The 7,731-nt window shown below is 36.9% G+C and overlaps 2 non-coding genes across 2 annotated transcripts; both read right to left on the bottom strand.

Moving 5' to 3' along the window:
- Positions 1-1,466: 1,466 nt before the first annotated feature.
- On the bottom strand, positions 1,467-1,538 carry TRNAP-UGG. The gene has a single exon. It is a non-coding gene; the product is annotated as a tRNA-Pro (tRNA).
- A 3,537-nt stretch (positions 1,539-5,075) lies between these two features.
- TRNAP-UGG lies at positions 5,076-5,147 on the bottom strand. The gene has a single exon. It is a non-coding gene; the product is annotated as a tRNA-Pro (tRNA).
- Positions 5,148-7,731: the final 2,584 nt, after the last annotated feature.

Raw genomic sequence — 7,731 nt, 5'->3', positions numbered from 1 at the left:
CATTTGAAAATAGTGGGAAGCTCAAGATTATAGGTAGAGGTACAATTGAGGTATCATCTACAATCATCATTCATAAAGTCCTATTGGTTAAGCATATGAAATTTAATTTGCTTAGTGTTAGCCAATTATGTGATGCTAGATATAATGTAGAGTTTCACTCTAATAAATGCTTGGTTAAACGCAATAGCTTAGAAAATTTTGTGTTAGAAGGATATATGAAAACAAACCTCTATTATGTTGATCTTTCCTATGCTTCTAACATTTCATTAAGTGTAGAATATCAAAAGAAGAAGAAGTGTGGCTATGGCATAGAAAACTTGGACACATCAACATGATGAAGAGCATAGCCAAGGTAGCCAAAATAAAGTTAGTAAAGGGACTACTAAAGGTCAAGTACGTTAAAGACAAGATATGTGATGCATGCCAAGAGTGCAAGCAATTTACTTTCAACCAATACCTTCTTGAACTTTCAACTTAAGTTAGCAGCAATAGCAAATATAAATTAAACAATAATAAACTAAAGAAAAGAGGCACCAGAATTTACTTGGTTACAACCTAGGTGGTTGTTAATCCAAGCCAAATGAAAGCTCTTAAGAATCTCCTTCGGTGAAGGCGGAGAAGTCTCTTACACTCGTTAACAGCTCAGACTACTGCTAGGAAATAAATACAGAAGTTGTTATCTATTTCCTAGGTCTAGGGGTTCTTTTATAGCCCCTGAAAAACCTTATCCGTAGGCTGAAGGTGCCTTCCATAGGGCTGGAAGGCGTCTTAGGCAAAGAATAAAACTTTATCCTTTCCGCTAACGACCAGATTGCTTGGTCGATTTAATCAGAGGAGAATATAACACGGAGGATTAACTAGCATAAAAAATCTATTCAAAGCCAATTTTAGAAAATATAATGGCACGAAGTTTGGGGTAGGAATGTTTAATAAGAGGTTTGTGAGAGCATCCAAAGCGAGAATCATATCACTAGACCAAACACCAAGATGGTTAATAAGTTTACAAAAGATTAACTAGTATCAAAAAGCCTAAGAATATGATGGCATCAAGCTGAGTTTGATTTAAAGAAAGTTGCATACTATCTTGGGTGAGTAAAAGGTTGATTAAATTAAATTAACTATTAAAAGTAATATTTACTTTATAAACTAATTAAAAATTAAGCGAGAGTCATAACACTAGACCAAACACCCATATGGTTAATAAGTTTATAAAAGATTAACTAGTATCAAAAAGCCTAAGAAGATAGGATGACACAAAGCGGAGTTTGATTTAAAGAAAGTTGCATACCATCTTGGGTGAGTAAAAGGTCGATTAAATCAAATTAACCGTTAAAAGTAATATTACTATTTTGAATTTAGAAGATTTTTTTTGATATAATATCAAATAAATTATTTAAAATAATATTACAAACTAATTGAAAATTAAATAAAAGGATCGAATTGTTCAATAATAAAAAAATTTAAAAGGGGTGTTGCGAGAATCGAACTCGCGACCTCTCGCACCCAAAGCGAGAATCATACCACTAGACCAAACACCCAGATTGGTTAAAAATTTATAAATGATTAACTAGTATTAAAAAGCCTAAGAAGATAGGATGGCATGGATGTAATCGAGTCGAGCCGGGCCGAACTCTTGAATGTTTGAGTTTGACTCATTTATAAACGAGCCGAGCTCGAGCTTTATTTAACGAATATATTCATGGCTCACGAGCTTATTCGAGCGTTTATCGAACTTAAACGAACTTAATAAATATAAATTATAAATTTGAATATTCATTAAAAACTAAATTATATATTTAGAGAAAATTATAATATTTTTATTAAAATTTATAATTTTATTCCAATAAATAAATTTAATATATATGTTTATATGTTTCATAAGTAAAGTATAAAATCTATAAATTAATATCAAAACTATTATTATTTTTATTTAAAAGTTGATTCGTGAGCTTAACGAACATGTTCACGAGCTAACGAGCAGAATATTGTGAAGCTTGAACTTGGTTTGTTTATCTTAACGAGTCTCATTAAAAGAGCTCAAACAAGCTTTTATCGAATCGAGTCTCGAATAACTCATGACCGGTTTAGTTCATTTACATCATTTGGATGGCACAAAGTAGAGTTTGATTTAAAAAAAAGTAGGATTAGTCACCTCAAGGAGGTGGAGACCAAGTAAATTAAGGAGTTAGCATTGCATTCTTGTTATTTTATTCTAGTATTTCCATTGTTTTTGTTTCCACTAACAATTTGTAGGTAGAAATCGAAGAGAAGCTATTTACCCCCCGCCCCACTAGTCGGACACAAAGATCCTAACAATTGGTATCAGAGTAAGGTTTGTCTTGGAAGAACTCGCCGTCAACCAAAGCATCAAGATGGCATTTCAAGAGAGATATAGTACCGCTCGATCACCTTTTCAATGATAACGATTTCACATATTAGAAAGATAGAATTGTTAGGGTCGAAATGTAGCTAGAGGGGAGGGGGGTGAATAGCTCGTCGTGCTCATTGTTGCATGTTTTTTGGTGATGATAGGCAGCGGAAAATACAAGAAACAAAAAATACAACGTTAACACGAAGGATTTACTTGGTATCCACCTCAAGAAGAGGTGACTAATCCAAGGATCAACACACGACACACACTCTCCACTATGAAAACACTCCTTTATAGTAATTATTGAAGGCAGAGAAACTTGTACAGGACTCACACTTAAAAATACACAAGAAGAACAAAATACAAGCTGATACAATAGTAAACCTTACAAGATTTACACGGTAGAAAACTTAGCTTGCCTTTCTTCTTGCGTGTTGTTGCCTCTTGAATCTTGGAAGTGCACCAACACTTGTTTCCAAGAGCCTCCAAGAACTGGCTGTGAGCTATGGAGAAGATGCTGTGTAGATCGGAGAAGAATCGAGCGAAGACATGCTGAAGAAGACGCTCGCAATGACTTTATTCAGCGCCAACGGTCGGATCCCAATCAATTAAATTGCTCTCAATCAATTGGGGAGGCCTTGGACCGATCGATCGATCCAGAGCACCTCTGTGCTATCTGGAAATCGCCTGAATCGATTGCCCGATCGATTCAAGGCTTCTCGCGATTTTTCAGCCTCCCAATCGATCACCCGATCGATTGGAGGCTCCCAATCGATCGGTTGATCGATTGGGAGGGCTTCTGTGCGATTAGCGACAACTTCTCAATCGATCCACTGATCGATTGGGAGGAAGCTTTGTTGCGGCACCTATCAAATCGATCAACCGATCGATTGGACATGATTCAATCGATCAACCGATCGATTGAATCAGCTTGATTTTCCCTAATCAAGTCCCAAGCCCCTAAAACTCAACATCTGGTTAACTTTGACATGTTGGGACATCATGCCTAGCATCCGGTCACTCTCAACCTTCTAAGACTTCCTCACCAAGTGTCCAGTCAATCTCTTTGCCCCACTTGGACTTTTCTCCTTGTGTCAAGTATCCGGTCAACCCTTTGACCTACTTGGACTTCTCAATACCAGGTGTCCGGTCAACTTTGGATGATGCATACCCTATAGGATTATGAGCTTTACTACTATAAAGTCAAATTTTTGTGTGATAATGTGAGAACAATCAGTTTGACTAAAAATTTGGTGTATCACTCTAAGACAAATCACATTGAGGTAAAACATTACTTCATTAAAGATCATGTGACAATAGGAGACATTGAACTCAATTATGTTGAATCTAAATTTAACCTTGCCGATATCTTTACCAAACCTCTACCCGAAGCGGAGTTTACCTCACTTAGAACTTAGTATGTGCTTTGTAGAATAGTGGGAATAGTCTTGCATGATCCAATAGTATAAATTTTGGACTATACCTCAATATATCTCACAAGAAGACATAAAAAACTTTGATTTTTGTATTTCTCCAATTAGCCATCATGTGAGATGTTAGGAAGATGCACTTGTTGGTTCGGGTCGGCCGGCTGGAGAGGGTTGAGTTGCCTGAAACACTTAAACCAATACCTTCTCGAACTTTAACTCAGGTTAGCAGCAATAGCAAATATAAATTAAACAATAATAAACTAAAGAAAAGAGGCACCAAAATTTACTTGGTTACATCCTAGGTGGTTATTAATCCAAGCCAAATGAAAGCTCTTAAGAATCTCCTTCGGTGAAGGCAGAGAAGCCTCTTACACTCGTTAACAACTCAGACTATTGCTAGGAAATCAATACAGAAATTGTTATCTTTTTCCTAGGTCCAGGGGTCCTTTTATAGCCCCTGAAAAACCTTATCCGCAGGCTGAAGGCGCCTTCCATTGGGCTAGAAGGCACCTCCAGCAAGGCAAAGAATAAAATTTTATCCTATCCGCCAACAACCAGATTGGTTGGTCGATTTAATCAGAGGAGAATATAACACGGAGGATTAACTAGTATAAAAAATCTATTCAAAGCCAATTTTAGAAGAATATAATGACACGAAGTTTGGGGTAGGAATGTTTAATTAGAGGTTTGCGAGAGCATCCAAAGTGAGAATCATATCACTAGACCAAACACCAAGATGGTTAATAAGTTTACAAAAGATTAACCAGTATCAAAAAACATAAGAATATGATGGCATCAAGCTGAGTTTGATTTAAAGAAAGTTGCATACTATCTTGGGTGATTAAAAGGGCGATTAAATTAAATTAACTATTAAAAGTAATATTTACTATTTTAAATTTATAGGTTTCTTTTGAAATAATATGAAATAAATTATTTAAAATAAAATTTCAAACTAATTAAAAATTAAGCGAGAGTCATAACACTAGACCAAACAGCCATATGGTTAATAAGTTTATAAAAGATTAACTAGTATCAAAAAGCCTAAGAAGATAGGATGACACAAAGCGGAGTTTGATTTAAAGAAAGTTGCATACCATCTTGGGTGAGTAAAAGGTCGATTAAATCAAATTAACCGTTAAAATTAATATTTACTATTTTAAATTTAGAAGATTTTTTTTGAAATAATATGCAATAAATTATTTAAAATAATTTTACAAACTAATTGAAAATTAAATAAAAGGATCGAATTGTTCAATAATAAAAAAAATTTAAACGGGGTGTTGCGAGAATCGAACTCGCGACCTCTCGCACCCAAAGCGAGAATCATACCACTAGACCAAACACCCAGATTGGTTAAAAATTTATAAATGATTAACTAGTATTAAAAAGCCTAAGAAGATAGGATGGCATGGGTGTAATCGAGCCGAGCCGGGCCGAACTCTTGAATGTTTGAGTTTGACTCATTTATAAACGAGCCGAGCTCGAGCTTTATTTAACGAATATATTCATGGCTCACGAGCTTATTCGAGCGTTTATCGAACTTAAACGAACTTAATAAATATAAATTATAAATTTGAATATTCATTAAAAACTAAATTATATATTTAGAGAAAATTATAATATTTTTAATAAAATTTATAATTTTATTCCAATAAATAAATTTAATATATATGTTTATATGTTTCATAAGTAAAGTATAAAATCTATACATTAATATCAAAACAATTATTTTTTTATTTAAAAGTTGATTTGTGAGCTTAATGAACATGTTCACGAGCTAACGAGCAGAATATTGTGAAACTTGAACTTGGTTTGTTTATCTTAACGAGTCTCATTAAAAGAGCTCAAACAATCTTTTATCGAATCGAGTCTCGAATAGCTCATGAGTGGTTTGGTTCATTTACACCATTTGGATGGCACAAAGTAGAGTTTGATTTAAAAAAAGTTGGATTTGTCACCTCAAGGAGGTGGAGACCGAGTAAATTAAGGAGTTAGCATTGCATTCTTGTTATTTTATTCGAGTATTTCCATTGTTTTTGTTTCCACTAACAAGTTGTAGGTAGAAATCGAAGAGAAGCTATTTACCCCCCACCCCACTAGTCGGACACAAAGGTCCTAACAATTGGTATCAGAGTAAGGTTTACCTTGGAAGAACTCACCGTCAACCAAAGCATCAAGACGGCATTTCAAGAGGGATATAGCACTGCTCGATCACCTTTTCATTGATAATGATTTCACATATTAGAAAGATAGAATTGTTAGGGTCGAAATGTAGCTAGGGGGGTGAATAACTTATCGTTGCTTGTTTCTTGGTGATGATAGGCAGCGAAAAATACAAGAAACAAAACTACAACGCTAACACGAAGGATTTACTTGGTATCCACCTCAAGAAGAGGTGACTAATCTAAGGATCCACACACGACACATACTCTCCACTATGAAAATACTCTTTTATGATAACTACCGAAGGCGGAGAAGCCTGTACAGGACTTACACACAAAAATACACAAGAAGAACAAAATACAAGCTGATACAATAGTAAATCTTACAAGATTTAAACGGTAGAAACCCTAGCTTGCCTTTCTTCTTGCTTGTTGTTGCCTCTTGAACCTTGGAAGTGCACCGACACTTATTTCCAAGAGCCTCCAAGAACTGGCTATGAGCTGTGGAGAAGATGCTGTGTGAATCAGAGAAGAATCGGGCGAAGACGTGCTGAAGAAGACGCTCGCAACGGCTTTATTCAGCGCCAACGGTCGGATCCCAATCGATTGAATTTCTCTCAATCGATTGGGGAGGCTTTGGATCGATCGGTCGATCGATCTAGAGCACCTCTATGCTCTCTGGAAATCGCCTGAATCGATTGTCCGATCGATTCAAGGCTTCTCGCGATTTTTCAGCCTCCCAATCGATCACCTGATCGATTGGAGGCTCCCAATCGATAGGTTGATCAATTGGGAGGGCTTCTGTGAGGTCGGCGACAACTTCCCAATCGATCCAATAATTGATTGGGAGGAAGCTTTATCGCGGCACCTATCCAATTGATCAACCGATCGATTGGACAAGATTCAATAGATCAGTTGATCGATTGAATCAGCTTGATTTGCCCTAATCAAGTCCCAAGCCCCTAAAACCCAACATCTAGTCAACCATGACCTGTTGGGACATCATGCCTAGCGTCCAGTCACCCTCGACATGCTAGGACTTCCTCACCAAGTGTCCAGTCAATCCCTTTGACCCACTTGGACTTTTCTCCTTGTGCCAAGTATCCGGTTAACCCTTTGACCTACTTGGACTTCTCAATACCAGGTGTCCGGTCAACCTTGACCCACCTGGATTTCCACATGCCCGGCTTCACTCAACAGGACTTCCCTTCTTCCTTGCTCCACTCACTAGGACTTCCCATCTGTCTGTCTTCACTTACCAAGACTTTCTATCTGTCTGGCTTCACTCACCAGGACTTTCACCTAACTTCACTCACTAGGATTTTCATACTGCCAAGCTTCACTCACTAGGTCTTTCACTTGGCTTCACTCACTAGGATTTTCCAACTGCCTAACTTCACTCACCAAGAGTTCTCCTCTGCTTAGCTTCACTCACTAGGTCTTTCACCTGGCTTCACTCACTAGGATTTTCAAACTGTCTGGATTCACTCACCAGGACTTTCACATACTGCCTGGCTTCACATCTAACTGGTCAACCTTGACCAGAGGAGAATTGTACTAATAATCTCCCCAAATGAACGATTGCACCTGTAATCTCCATGTATTATAAGTCTCCATGTATTGTCAAACATTAAAACTCAAACATCAAGACTCAAGCTTGAGCCACCTCAAGCTTAGTCAACCAGGTCAACCTTGACCTAGGGAATATTGCACCAACAATCTCCCCCTTTTTGATGTTTGACAATACCTTCAAGTTAGGATAATCCTA

Source organism: Zingiber officinale, chromosome 9B, assembly GCF_018446385.1.
Source record: "Zingiber officinale cultivar Zhangliang chromosome 9B, Zo_v1.1, whole genome shotgun sequence".
NCBI lineage: Eukaryota > Viridiplantae > Streptophyta > Magnoliopsida > Zingiberales > Zingiberaceae > Zingiber > Zingiber officinale.
Note: the sequence above shows the minus strand (reverse complement) of the source record. Positions and strands in the feature narration are given on the sequence as shown.